Genomic DNA, 15,522 nt, shown 5'->3' on the forward strand with positions numbered 1-15,522 from the left:
TGTTGAAAAAATTAAGAAATTGTAAATAAATTGTTATTTCTGTAATTGTTATTCTTTTCTCTTTTATCTTTCCTGATAAAATAGTAACTGGATATCTTTCTGTCTGAAGGATCTCGTTAACTGCTGAACGGATATGGTTCTCCTTTACAGGGTAGCTGCTTATAGATCCTGGTAAGGTTAATATCTATTTCTGGGGAGGGCGTATAAAATCCTCCTCCACTAGACCATTTATAAAATAGTATTTGTATTTTTTACCTGAATCTTAAGATCTCGATTACTACTTAATAAATTTTTGTTGTTGAAAGCTTTACATTGGTTCTTTGATTGGTTTAGGGTAATTAATTTTTAATATAAGCCTTGGGATGTGTCACGGTTCTTATTCCATTCCCTTCATACCCTTTAATTGCAGAGCATGTTTAAACATTAGAGTAAAACAAAAGAGGGCGAAGGGGTTAAATAAATAACTTTTTTCCCAATTACCTTTTGCCGACTTTTAATTGGGTCTTTGAAAATCAACCAATGGTGTCGGGGAATATTAACACAGCCAAGTAGCAAAAAAACAATTGACTTTGCTAGCAGACGAAAAAGGTAATTGGAAGAATGGGTAGGTAGTTATCTGTATATTATACATCTATACTATAGATCCGTTGTAAGGAGCAAGGCTTTTCTATAATTAGGGTCGGTGCCTCCGTATGGAACGGATAGCTATTTTCGTTAATTTAGGCATGTTAGAATTGTCCTCTCGATTCCAAACTTTGCATTATGATACCTGTTGTAGTCAGGTACGATTTAGTGAGCGTATCAACTCTATAATCAGTACCAGAATGTCCATACGTCCATGTTAAACTTGTTGATTTTATGTGATATAATAATCAGATTGATTTGATTATTGGAGTACTGATTCAGATCATATTACAACCAGGTACAATTTTACTAAGCAAAGCATCTCTATAATTAAGTCCTAACATGTATGTTCTTAAACAGTATTCTGTATTTAAGAAGTTTTGCAACAAATTTACGTATAATTTTGCCAAAACTTTTTTATTTACATTTTGCATTTCAGTTCTGACACTCTACAGGGGTTAATGTGTGTTTGTTCTATCGTTTCAGACCTTCGCTTTTATGGATGTGTCACCCTTGTTTTGATAAATATTCAAAACATTCTTGCAGGAGCTTTCTTTTTTGCTTATTTATCTCCCCTTTTTGACTTTCTTTCACATCCAGGGAGGAAAGGGGTGTTGTACTGTTTATTACACTAGTCCTCAAAGTTTTATAACAGCATTTTTTTATTAGTTGGCTTAACAACATTGGAGACTTTTATTAAATTTTTATTGGTTGGTTCGTCAAGTTGAATGTTCAAACGTTACAACCACTAATTGCAATTTCATCAAGGGTATGTACAATAACTAATCGGCCATTGTCTTATCCCTTTAGATCTCTTACCCATTCCCTTAAAGAATTTAAGACGGATAGGGAATCAACTGCTTTCCAATTTATAATCTGTTCATCAAAATATTAGTTAAAATACATTCCGCTAGGAGTCACTTATAAAGTTTTATAATCTTAATTTTTTCTTTATTTGTAAATATTTTATTTAGTTTTAAATTATTTAGAAATGCATAAAAAGTTTAATTATAATTATATAATATTAATCCAATAAATTTTAATTTTTATACAAGGTGTTTACAATTTAAAATTAATGACAAATATATTTACTTTATTATCCAATTGTAATTAGATGTTGTTAGATAGACTCTATTTTACTATGGTCAGCATATTTGTGAAGGTTGAAAAGCCATTTAATTAAAATCAGTAGCATATTAGATTCAAAGGAAGCCTGCAAAAAATACTTCGCTCTAACTGCTAAGAGACTGCCACAAGTAAATCTAATACCCCGAAATGTCAATTTAAGATGACTATAATTTTTTTGATGTTAGAGCTAGATGCTTTAAATTTGAGATTTTGGGTCTACTTGTGGTAGTCTTTCAACAGTTAAAGCGGTGTATTTCCTGCAGGCTTTCTTTAATCTATTACTAGATATCTCTATTAGGGTTGGGCCGGATATACGGTGTGGCCGGATAGTTTCAATATCCGGTATCCGGCCGGATATCCGGCCACACCGGATACCCGGCCCAACCCTAATCTCTATTATTACCTTTTCCATCCAATTTTAACTTTTGTCAAGTTGAGATTTTACTCCTTGCCTTTTTTTGACGTACCCCCAAACAAAACTCGTAAACTTGCTCTTGAACAATCTTTAATAAATGGTAGAAACTTTTGAACACTCAACTTAATAGAAGTAAATAGAAATCGTTTTTTCCAGGGATCTAAAAGGATAAGACAATGGCCGATAAATTGATGTACAGCCCCAATTATGTTAAACAAAGTTCCCCTTCAGTAGATTACAATTAGTGGTTGAAACGTTTGGACACTGAACTTAATAAACCAACAAATCAAAATTCAAAAATAGTCCCTAAACATGTGAAGCCAACGAATAAGAAAACGTTATTATAAAACTTTGGGGACTAGTTTAATAAACTGTGTATATGTATAAAACATCTAATAATTTTGTATAAACAGAAAGAAAAGGTTATTGGACTGTAAATTATACTGTTTCATAAGGAGGAGACACAGTGTAATTTTGTTTTGTCATAATTGGAGAAGTACATCAATTTATTATTCATTGTCTTATCCCTTAAGATCCTGAAAATACCCTTCTTTAGCCAGAGAGAGGGTAAGGGGGGAGGTAGTTAAGACTTCTACAAATGGATATAGGATATACATGGATATATTGACAGGGGAATATTTGTCGTCAATTTAGCTTGCCAATATAGACCGCATTTATTAGTCAGTTCGTTCATCCAGTAGGAGGGTAGGGGATGTTTTACTTTTAAATGTGGTGTCGTTATTTTAGCCAGCTGCAATCATAACTTTATCAGAGTACATGGAAATCTGTTGTAACATCCAATTCATAATATATCCATTCTTCTACATTTGAGATACTTTTAAAAAGGGAAAGGACTGCAGGGTTCCATGGATAGGAACATGGAAAATTAAATATGAGCAGTAATTTCCAATTTAATTTTCATAATATCTCTACGCGGTAACTGGTTGTTAAACATTAGTATTGTTTTTTATCTTATCCCTTTATATCCCTGACAAATTCATGACACGAAGGGGACATTTGGCTGTTAATTATACTAGTCCCCAAAGTTTTTATAATAACATTTTCCTATTTGTTGGCTTATAAACTATGGGGCCTATTATTGAATTTTGATTTGTTGGTTCATTAAGTTGAGTGTTCAAAAAATTTAACATCTAATTGTAGTCTACAGAAGGGGTAATTTTGTGTATAAATGTGCATCAATTTATCGGCCATTGTCTTATCCCTGTAAATCCCTGACATACATTCATGCACTTTTATAACCCACAAAAATAATTCCGGTTTTAGAATACTCAAAGTATAATTTTAGAAGGGGGTGAAAAAAGAGAGGTTGGGGGGGGGGGGGCAAAGATGGTTTCGTCCATAAATAGCGCAGTAATGGCAAGCATAATTGGTTAAATCTCCTAATAACATGCATAATGAAATTATTGGTGAAAAAGTTTTGACACTGTCAATTGGTTCTATCCTATTATATAAAGTAGTAAGCGTTTTTTGTCTGTCCCGAAGGATCTCGCTAACCGCTGAACCGATATTGTTCTCATTTACAGTGAAGCTTCTTATAGGTCTTGGGAAGGTTTTAAACTATTTTTGAGGAGGGTGCCTACAACCCCCTCCACCCCCAAAAATATTTTTCTTTTCTTTTGAAACTCAAATTTAAAATGAGAGGAGGTCGACTTTACCCCCTCCTACCTTAAGTGCCCCTAGAGGCTTCTAGGGGGCGTAGCCGCTAGTCAATCATAAACTAACCAATAACTTAAAGCCAAAGAATGAGAGAACGTTTTTATAAACTTTAAGGATCATTTAAAGAGTATAATTTACTGTCTAATATGTCCCCTCCCCATGATAAAGACTAAATTTTCAAACCTATCCTGCACAAAATTATATAAAGTAGTAAGGTTTTTATCTGAAACTTATAATTGATAGTTTAAAGCCCTTAGTGCTAGAGGCACAACCGCCACTGTATAAAAATTAATTCCATAGGCCAATTTTAAGTTGTATCTTCCTTTTGTAAAAAATTTCTGACGGAATGACTTACTAAGTTACTTTCAGACTCTTTATTATAGTTACAAAATAGCTGCGCTTCAAAAAAGGGTTTTTGTCCTTAATAGAGTTTTAAAGGGAGGGGGGTGTATTTCACCTTGCCCCCGGCTAGAATAGTGGATGAGTCATACTCACTATAATTCAGTGAAAGAAGGGAGGATTTTACCCCATTTTGAAAATAATTTAGAAAAATCATTTAAACCATCATACATTTTTAAAACATTTTGTTAATAAAAAATACAATTATGATAAATAAAATTGCCCTCCCCCCCCCCTCCCCCTGAAAAAATGTATAATCCACCTACCCCCCTACATTTTTTTTGTATGCGCCTGGAATTTATAACTAAAAACTGATCCCTTAGTGGGAGAAAGGGAGGGGAGGTAAAAAAGGACCCCTTAGAGCGTGCGTCGACAATGGCAGTTTTTTAATCATCCCTTTCCCTTTCTAACCCGCTCCCATCTGTGCGCTTTTTACTGCCATCCCAATTCCCCCCTCGCCCCCTTTGTTACTGAATTTAACTCTTTGTTATTGAGGAGCTAAAAGTGCGCCCTCTCTCCCCTGAGGGGCATATTTAAGTCTGTTAAAAGTGGTGTAGATGTTGCTGTTAAAGTGGAAAAGGAAGGAAGAGACAACACGGAACGGACAGTTTAATTCACAGTGTAAAAACTATGGAAAGTCACATGTCTTGGTATACTGGAAAAAGTAAAATTACAAATTTTATAATGGGCGCTTTTTGAGAAAATCCATGAAACATTTTTTTTTCTTCATTTTTACCTAAAATCCTTTAAAAATAAGGTAAAAAATGTTAGGGTAGGCTTTTTAAAACTGTTATTGCTCAGCCCATAGTTATCCTAAAAAATTGCTAGACATACCAATGGAAAGCTTATCTCTTCTAGTTTTCAAAATGTTAAACGTGCATTGTATGGTTTTGTATGTATGTTGCTAAATGTAAAAAGTATCATCAATTACATTAACATATACATGTGCATGGTTTTTCAGCATATTAAAGGTATATGTTTATATAACTGTGTTATTTAATTAAATTTAATAGGGGAAAAAATCTTTAAAAAAAAACAATTAAAACCATCAAGGTGTGTTAATTTAAAGTACTAGAAAATTATTAGAGATAATGTTATAGAGGGTTACTTGTTAAGTGGTGAGAGATTGCCTTGTGGTGTTTGAGATAAATGCCATTTTGATTTACTTAAAGCTTCTAAAGGACAAGAAATTACATTTACAATATTAAGGCAGTATGAAAACAATAAACTGTATTGATAGCTCACTCATCTTTGATAGTAATTGCGCTGATTGCTGTCAAAAAGTCCACCTCCATTCCTTCACCTCAAATTAGGTTTGAATACAGTTTTGAATGTACTGTACAGCTATTGTCCTGAATTGGAGTTGTTTTTAAAATCACTCAATATTACTTATTCACCATATCATTATAAATGATATTTATAGACATAAATGTAAATAGTTTGCCTACAACTCTCTTATTGATTTATACATTTAAATGTACAACAGCTTTTAACAACTCTGTTTTGTTAATAAATATCCTTTATCTTTAATCATTTAGAAGGAAACAAAATATCAAGATTTTTAAACAATATCAACTGGAATAGTGCATTGCCAGAGAATATTTGGATTTTATCCAATTTTTTAATGACATGAAGAAAGTTCAAGAATCAGTGTTAGATTTTTCTCTTAACAGTTTAAAATGCTTACCCGAACATTTTTTACTTGGTATTTCAAGTATATAGAAATGAATGGAAATTTTCTTTAATGTTTTGCAATGAACGTGTTATTTTAACGTGTAATTTCATTTTTATTTATTTTTTCATTTTATTAACTTTAATCTTATTATATTTTCAGATTTTTAAATTTTATTTAAACTGTTTTTAAAGTATTTTTGAATGAGGGGTCAAAAATATACTTTGCCACATTTAGAACATGACTGTAGGGCCCAAATTTTCATTAGGCCCCCAAGTTAGTTTTTTTGGGGATTTAAGAAATTATTTTTTATAGTAGATTGGGTAATTTTTACAACAGCGGAAGCATTATTAATTTTAATTGCTTTTTTCTTCCTTTCTTTTCATTTGTACACTCTACTATGCCCTTGATTGGGTATAACAAATAAAAAATATTTATGAAAGTAAAATACATTGGTTTAAGAATATCGTTCAGCTATAAAATCTGCATTTTTATTATCAAAACAACCGGACAGGTAAATAAAAGGAATTTTGGACAATTTCTTCATTGAATAATTTTATCGTCTTTTCCCTGTAAAAAATTTTGGGGGTTTAAAAAATACGAGAATTTTTGTTACGCGAATCCGCGACATTTTATATGGTTTCTGGATAAATAACTTTGTACATTTTTTCCCCCAATTTATTCTATTTTCCTTAATGTAAAAATATACAGAAAAAATTGGTAGAGAAAAAATTCATATGGTCTTATGATTAGTCATATTATTTTAACTATAATTGGCCATTAAACTTTTTTTCATTATGTTAAATTTCTCTATTGAATTAATTTTTTCAGAAAAAATATTATTTGCATTTAACAGAGTACATTGTTTTTGTATGCTATGCATATAAAGTGAATTATTAAAATTCTTCCATAAGCAACAATTTTACCACAAAATAAATAATCGATCGGCTGGGGTAAAAATTACCCAATCCACTATAAAAAATGATTTTTAAAATCCCCAAAAAAACTAACTTCGTGGATTTTCTCAAAAGATGCCTACTATAAAATTATTTTTTTTATTTTCCAGTATACCAAGAGAAGTGTCTATTATTGTTCAGGGTAGATCTTCAACTCCTACAACATCCCCTTGATTTGAACATGATAGGCTATTGGGCTAAGTGCCCATGGCAAGGCAGGCTAGTGGGCTAAGCGTTGTAGTTATGGGGCAGAGTGCTGTGACTAGGTGGGCCATGGGTCTTAGTGCTTCGGTCAGAGATATCATTATGAAACTAAAAAATTACCTAGTCCAAAGAGTATAATACCACATGATTTAAAATAACCTTTTGGTATTAATCATAAAACCCTTCCTATGTGACAACTCATCTCAAACAATGTTATACTCAAATATATTTACAAAAGTTTTGAAACACATTTTATTTCTGAAACAAAAAGAAATAAATTTAAAAAATAAATCCAATATATAAGTTTTTCCAGTTTTGATTGTTTAAGTTTTCACATGAACTATTTGGGATCTTTAAGGCCTTCTCAAGCTGGTCTGTTGTGAACCATTTAACGGGCGCGTCTTTTATTCTAAACCAGACTTATTTTCAATTTTCTGCCATATCTTTGGGTAATAATCAGTATCTAGTCGGTCCTTGCATTAAAGACTGATACCTACCTGAAGGGTACTGACTGCGATTTCTTCATCAGGTTTTCAAGCTCTTTCTGAAAAACGTCCAGTTTCTTTAGCTACTTCTAACATATTTGCCTTTGCTGCATCCCTCCTGTAATTGGAGTCAAAGGCTTTCAAACTTTAAAGACTTTTCAATGGAATATTTGAGTTTTATTATCTTTTTGGCCTTTTCAAGCTAGTCTGTTGTGAACCTTTCAAAAGAGCACATCTTTGATACTGAACAGTTTAACACATAAACTGAATCACCATGTCTAGCAGATTTACTGGTGATAATCTATATAATTTTCTTGACGTACCCTGGAAGTTATGGGGAACTGGTGTTTGCAGGAGTGAGAATAGTAGAAAATATTTTTTTCTTTCTAATTTATAATTTATTTAACAAGTCAGAAATATAAAAAAACTACGATGGTATCTAACAATGGTATCTAAAAAAACTACGATGGTATCTAACATGGTATCTTCTCCTAATGTACATGACATCGTTCAATGCTTTTAAGAATTCCAACAATCTTGAAATTGGTGCAGAGGCATCACTGTGTTCAATGTAAGCATTTCCTAATGCTGTTGACCCAATCATTGAGCATTGTCTTATGTTGATTACAACTTTATTGAAGTTTTCTCTTAAAAAATTACAAAGAGATAGTTCTATGCAATCCAGATTGTGAGCGTTACAAGTCTAGCTAGGCCTATGTGCCTCATAGTGTATGAATTGGAAGTTGAGAGAAATCAAACTTGATATCTACAAGCTCAAGTTCCAATCAAAATCAATCTTTTCTTTAAACAGGTTGCAATTTTATTTTAAAATAACAAGATATCATAACAGAGCAGGCAACTCAGGATTTACTAACACCCTCTGAACTTGTAAGTGTCATAAACATGAGTTTAGGTTTTGAAGAAGGGGAAGAACATGCAAGATCTAGATCATCACCAACATAAAGCATTTATAGCATTTGAAGCAATAGACTTTATTCTGAATTTGATTCAACCAAAACAATGCAACTACACATAAGAAAGTATACTAAATTACTTATAAATCCAGAGAAGTTGAGCAATAGATATTATCAAGCTTTAATTCATCATATAACGAAAAACCAATTTTTATAGTTTATGGCACAGTTGCAAGGCAATATGAAATTCTGGAAAGATGAGGTGTTAAATATGCATGCCTTTTTTGTTTCAGTTAAAGCTTGCAAGCTCCTGAACACAGGATGAATTTAGTGTAGTATTTGGAATACCAGTTTCTACAGGGAAAGATATATTCTGGAATTTGCTGAGAACTTATTACCTTCATGAAGTAAATATCCCAAAATGTTTGGGGAATGATAGCACACATATGATCGAAAAAGTGTTGGAAGATGCATATATAATAATACTGACATTTATTTCAGGTATAGATTGCATAAAACCACAAAGTTTTAAAATCAAAACCTTCTATCTAAAGTGTTTCTATTTGTTACTTCCCACTAAAAAATTAAACTATTGAAAGCAATGAAGGAGTAAGAGCATAAGCTAAAATGCTTGGTTTCATAGATGGAAGGTGCTAAACTGATTATGCTCTCATTCATGGATAGTACTCTTCACATTAGTGCATTTTAGTACTGAACAACGGTGCCAGATGTACGCATTTTGTGCGTAATGTACGCATTTTTAACTTTTGGAAAATGGACTTTTATAAGTAATGTACGCATTAGCAAGTAAATGTACGCCCCCCCACCCCTCTCCCTTTTTCTCTTTCCCCCTTCCCCTTTTCCTTCCCATCCCCCACAAATGTACACATCAAAGACTCAATGTACACCTTCTTTTGTACACATTGATCAAAAAAAAGTCTGGCAACTATGGTACTGAATCATTTCAATAACAAGGATTCTGACGGATGTGATCAAAAACCCAACTGGCAGAGGGAGAAAGGGTGTGGTATTACAAGTTGGCTTAACCTATGTGCCCATTGATGTTTCGAGTGATCCTCAGTTGCAAAAAAATGTTGTTTTTTCCGCATGCTAGGGGCCATTGCTTTAAAGTTATGGCGTTTTCCAAACTTCACACTAAGGTATATATTTTTGTTTACAACAATGACAATAACAAGTACGTAGTAAGAACAGGCTTTATATGCTATTTGTGATAGATGGGTAGAACCAATTATTATTATGATATTAGTGCATTGTCTATGGATCAAAGAGTGGACAGAGAAGAGGCATTGTTGTCACTAATTCAAATTGAAACTGAGACACACTTCTTGAGCTGTAACTTTGTTAGATTAGAAACAGCTGCAGATTTAGTAAGCATGCTTCATAATCTTGATGAGTATGGTATCAACAATGAAAAGATAATACATCTGAGAACAGCCTAATAATTAGAGATGAAATTAAAAGACCTCACAGGAGAACTGATTGAAAAGTTATCAATGGTAGAAATGCCCAAGATTGACAAGAAATGCAAAGCACGAGCTGTCTACTAATACTTACAAAGTTTTTTCTACCTGAAACAAGGAATCAAACTTGAGCATTAATTTTATTTGATTCAATTTTGTGAGATCAATGAAAGATTTATTATTAGGTATGATTTAATCCCAATCAATGCCTTTCCTATTAAAAGATTCAAAGACGCTTATTAAAGGTATTGTAGTTACAATTGCATATGCTAATAACCTTCCAGGTGACTTTCATAACTTCTGTGATGCAAATCTTATAACCAGTTTTTCATTGATTTCTAACCACCTTCCTTTAAGAAACATTGTAGGTTATAGATTGTGAGCCTGTGCCCATTCTTTAGGCATTAGTAATCCAGCTAGGCCTATTTGGCTTATATCATTTACATCTAATGGAATTTGAGGAAATTTAAACTTGATCTCTACAAGCTCAAGTTCCAATCAAAATTAGTTCAAACAGAGAAATTATCCTAAAATTTAAATGATTTTGGTGCATTGCCTATGGACATAGAGTGGACAGAATAGAGACATCGCTGTTACTAATTCATGTTGAAACAAATATGTCATTAAGGGCAGTTGAAGATATCATTAGAGTTGTAAAGTCATTAGATCTACATTCAACAATATTACAAAAAATTCAGTTAGGCCAAACAAAACTTAATAATCTTTAAAAAAATTACAAAAGAAAATACAAGATGCTGTTGTTGTTGTTTATCTACTGATTCAAGTACATTTAAACAAAAGCATGAATTGATAGGGAGCCTGAATAAAGATGTTGATGTTCTGGCAAGATTATTTAATGAAGCCTCTCAAAGACCCACTTCCTGAGCTGCAACTTGGTTAGATTAGAAGCAGCTGCAGATTTAGTAAGATTGCTTTAAAAAAACTTGGAATGAGTATGGTATCAACGTCAAAAAGATATTACATCTGAGCATAGATAATTCTGCTCTTAACAAAACAGCCTAAGATGTAGAGATGAAATTTAAAGACCTCACAGGCCGAAGACTAGCAATAATTGCTGGACTTTGGATCCTGTCACCTTCTTCAAAAACTTGCTGGCATGCTGTGTAAAAGTTGGGTTATAATGTGACATTCTAGAAGATATTGAGTTTTGGCAAAATCATGTCTCTACACGATGGAACTCTATCAAAGAACCATCAAAGAAGCTCTGAAGGAACTAAAACCTGTTTGAAAAGTTAATAATGAAAGAAATGTATAAGATTGACACACTAAGCAAGTAGGGGTTGTCTTCACAAAACTTGGTTCAACTTTGCAAGATCAATGACTGACAAAAGCTGACTTATGCCCGGAGATTATTCAATTGAAAGAAAGTGACTTGGGTAGTATTTTCCAATTATCTTTTTATTTCATTATAACTTATGGACAACTTTTAAAAATACATGACAAAATATTATGCCTATTTAAGATGGGACCAACTTCCGACATTATAATGAAATTAAAGAGTATTGTTATTTATCATTTGACAATTATCATAATGAGTTGTGCCTCTTTTTGGGATAAAGCATTCCCCCTACTCTTACTATTGATGTCACATGCCAGACACAGCAGCAGTAGGTAACATTTTTAACATTTTTAGTATGACATAGTGCAGTGCACTCGAACCCGACACGTTACCAAATAGAACACATATCTCCCCTTCACACTTATAATTTTTTTCCATTGTGAAATCATCAAATATGCAGGACGAGGGGGGAGGAGAGAGGGTAAAAAACCGTCAATTCTCTTTCAGTTTCATGTATGTATAATAATGTACGTTAAAAGCGACACCATTCCAATCTGCGCTCGCGGCTAGTGCTACCGAGCAATCAAAATTCTGACAAACAAAAGTTGATAAAAATATAAATATTTTTCCTTCCCTTTATTTCAATTTTTAATAAATCATTTTTTACAAGTGAGTCATAAATTAAGTTTTAATATGCAGTTTATTTGTTAAAAAAGATAAGTAAATTTTAAAAGTGTGTGAAATGAAAATAGTTATTTTGTGATTTAGTTATAGTTATATTATATTGCATCGTATTATGGACAGTTTTCCGTGGATATTAAAATGAAAAATTATAAGTTAATTTCAGTTTTGTTAGCCCTGAGGGATCGACGGTCCGGGCTAACAAAACTGTTATTAATAATATAATGATTTTTATTTTAACATTCGTGGAAAATTGGCCGTAATATGACTCTAGTATGACTGAGAACCGGTTCTAATCCAGCGGATATTAGTCAGTTTCGAAGCCATACTTACTGGAATATTTATTACTTTATTGTTCTTTGGATATAAATCAAAGTAACACTAAAATATGTTTCTCAGTCGGCTGCTATGCTATGGCATGTCGACAGGCGTGTATTTTGAGTATGCTATTTTTTTGTGCAAATATGATTTTAAAAAGTGTCAGTTTTAGTATTTTATCTTCAGGAAAACTTTACTTATGTCTTAGGTGGTTTTTCTATCTAAATTGGCTGTTGAAGTCAAAAATTATTTATTTTTAGGAAATCTATAACTTGGTCCCATAGAGGTATTTTACATTTTAAGAGATATTTCCAAGGTGGGAGGGGACATTGAGCTGTTTATTACACAAGTCCCCAAAGTTTTTCAATAACATGTTCTTATTCATTCTTCAACGACTTTTGGGACTTTTATAGAATTTTGATTGGTTGGTTTCTAAAGTTCTGTGTCCAAATGTTTCAACCACTAAATGTAATCTACAGAAGGTATAATTATGTGTATCATCATTGAAGAATAAGATATACATCAACCATTAATTAATCGGCTATAGTCTTTCATAACTTGGGAAGTTTGGATCCGTGGATATTTCCACTGGTCCTTCAAATCTAATTATTTAAAAATAGAAAGGCAAAAGCGAAGCTTTTCTATAATTAGGGTTGGTCCGTCCATCCGTACGTAACAGACAAATAGCTCTTTTCGTTAATTTAACTCGGTTAGAATTGTCCTATTGATTTTAAACTTTGCATGGTGATTCCTGTAGTAGTTAGGTACGATTTAGAAAGCGTAGCAACAATATAGCCGTTACCAGAATGTACGTCCATTTTAAACATGTTGATTTTTAACCTTTTTAACAACAAATAATTATGTGATAAAATTATCCGATTGATTTTTGGAATACTGATTCCTAGGACAACAAAGTACAAATTTATAAGTGAAGCATCTCTATAATAAAGTCCTCAAAATGTATGTCCTTAAACAATATCATGTATTTACGTAGTTTTTCAACAAATTTACTTACAATTTTTTTTCTACTTTTATACAATATACATTTATAATCTGATTATTCGATTCTGATACTCTTCAAGTATTAATGTTCGTTTGTCTTACCGGTTCAGAGCTTCGCTTTTATGGATATTGTCATCCTTGTTAAACATTACATTTACAAGATTAGTTGAATTATTACTGTATTAAAATTTACTGTCATCTGTTTTCATATATAGTCAAAGTTTTGCTTACAGGCATGCACTGTGTTCCCTTGTGGGGGGGGGGGGGGAGGGACCCTTTACAAATCTTAAGGAGGGGTTTATTACCTACCTCTCAAGTAAATATTTCACAGGGTGGTGTGGGGTATTAAATTCATTACCCCCTCCCCCCCAGCCAAAATCGTGTTTACACCATTAGATGAGCTACATTACACTTTCATACATTTTTAAAGAAACACTTCTCTAAGTCGTGTAAAGCAATGCAATGGATATAGGATATACTTGGATATATTAACTGAATCAGAATCTTTTGGTAATTTCGTTCATCCAGTAGGAGGGTAGGGGTTGGGCAAACGGGGTGGTTGATGTGCATCGTTAATTTAGCCAGCTGCAAGTTTCACTTTATTAGAGTACTAGCGGCTTCGCCCTTTGCCCCAAGAGGTGATCAAAATTTTTTTTTGGCGAAATTCGTAAAGGACCAAGGAAATCTTCAGAAAAAAATAGCCTAAAACCACCACAGGACCAGTAGGTATATTCCCTGAAGAGTTGAATCTGATCGGTTCAGTTGTTACCGAGATCTTAAGGGACGGACAGACAGACATCATTCATTTCACAGCCGCTATGTGGGAAAGCAATCTCCCTCCCCGTATTGAAATGTGTAAAATTTAGGCCTTATTATGAAAGTGATCGAACACTTACATATACATTTGTGTTCGAGCGGCGGTTCTTAGGGTCTTAACTAACATAAAAATAACATTGCATTGTAAGATTATAATGCACTGTAAATTTGATTAAATTAATGGATTTAGAAACAGCTGATAATCCTTTGAGTGAGTCAGCTTCCAGCTGTTTCCGGGATCTCAAACATCAAGAAATCACAATACAATTATTGCCTCAGTAAGCCTTGAATCGTAGTGTTACATTAGTGATATAAAGGGACCTTGGGCTGTAGCGTAACGTAGCACAGCCTATAAAATCTTCAGTTTACTTCCGACTTTGCAGCAAGATACGTGCTATTGCCTTAATAGTGTGATATAATAGTTATTTATCGCATCGTATTATAGACAGCTTTCCGCGGATATTAAAATAAAAAAATGGGCGGGTCTAACAAAGCTGGTATTAATTTTATTATTTTCATTTAGTATTTGTAGAAAATTGTGTTTAAAACGATGCTATACATGAATTTTTGTGTATGGCTTAGAACCGGTTTTAATCCAGCGGATATAAATCGGTTTCGAAGCCATACTAGAAATCTTTTCCTTTAGTAACTGGATGTGTGTGTGTGTGTGTGTGTGTGTGTACTGAAGGATCTCGTTGAACCGTTAGACCGATATGGTTATCCTTTACAGTGAACCTTCTCATACGTCCTGGGAAGGTTTATAACATTTTTATTTTTTTTTTTTGGGGGGGGGGGTGCCTATTTTAGGGAAGCTGCTTACAGTTGGTTCAAGATGGTTTTAGGCTATTTTTATGTAAAAAGTTAATAGTTTAATGTTTGTTATATGTGTTTATCCATTAAGATCTAAGAATTTTCTGTTTTACACATTTTTTACACTTTTGGTACTTTTATAGAATTTTTTTCTCTATGGTTCCAAGCTATATGTAGTGTTTAAACATTTGAACCATAAATTTTAATCTACAGAAGGAGTAATTTTGTTTATCATCATCAATTTAGCGTTTATTGTCTCATCCCTTAAAAAGTACAGAAGATTCGTTCTTTGTTTAATTCTAATCGTGTTTTGATTTTGTTTGATAGGCGTTTTTCCTCAAAGTGTATTGTTTAGCACAGAACACCCCCTCCCACATCTTCTTTAACTTTGTTTTTAAAATAAAATGAAATAAATGGGGGGGGGGGGATAGTTTCTTTTTTGTTTGTCTTATTACTTAATTTCAGGTTAGGTTATATATATATATGGTGTAACACCACAGGGTTAGGGTCCTCTAAGGGGTTCATAGGAAAACGTTTTTCTCGTATTCATTGAATCCGGTGGATAGGAACCGGTTCTCATCCATACTAAAAAACTATGTCTAGCATTGTATTACATCCAGCTTTCTACGAATATAATTTT

This window comes from Acartia tonsa, chromosome 4 (genome assembly GCF_053477335.1).
Source record: "Acartia tonsa isolate MP-2025a chromosome 4, ASM5347733v1, whole genome shotgun sequence".
NCBI classification, from domain to species: Eukaryota; Metazoa; Arthropoda; class Copepoda; order Calanoida; family Acartiidae; genus Acartia; species Acartia tonsa.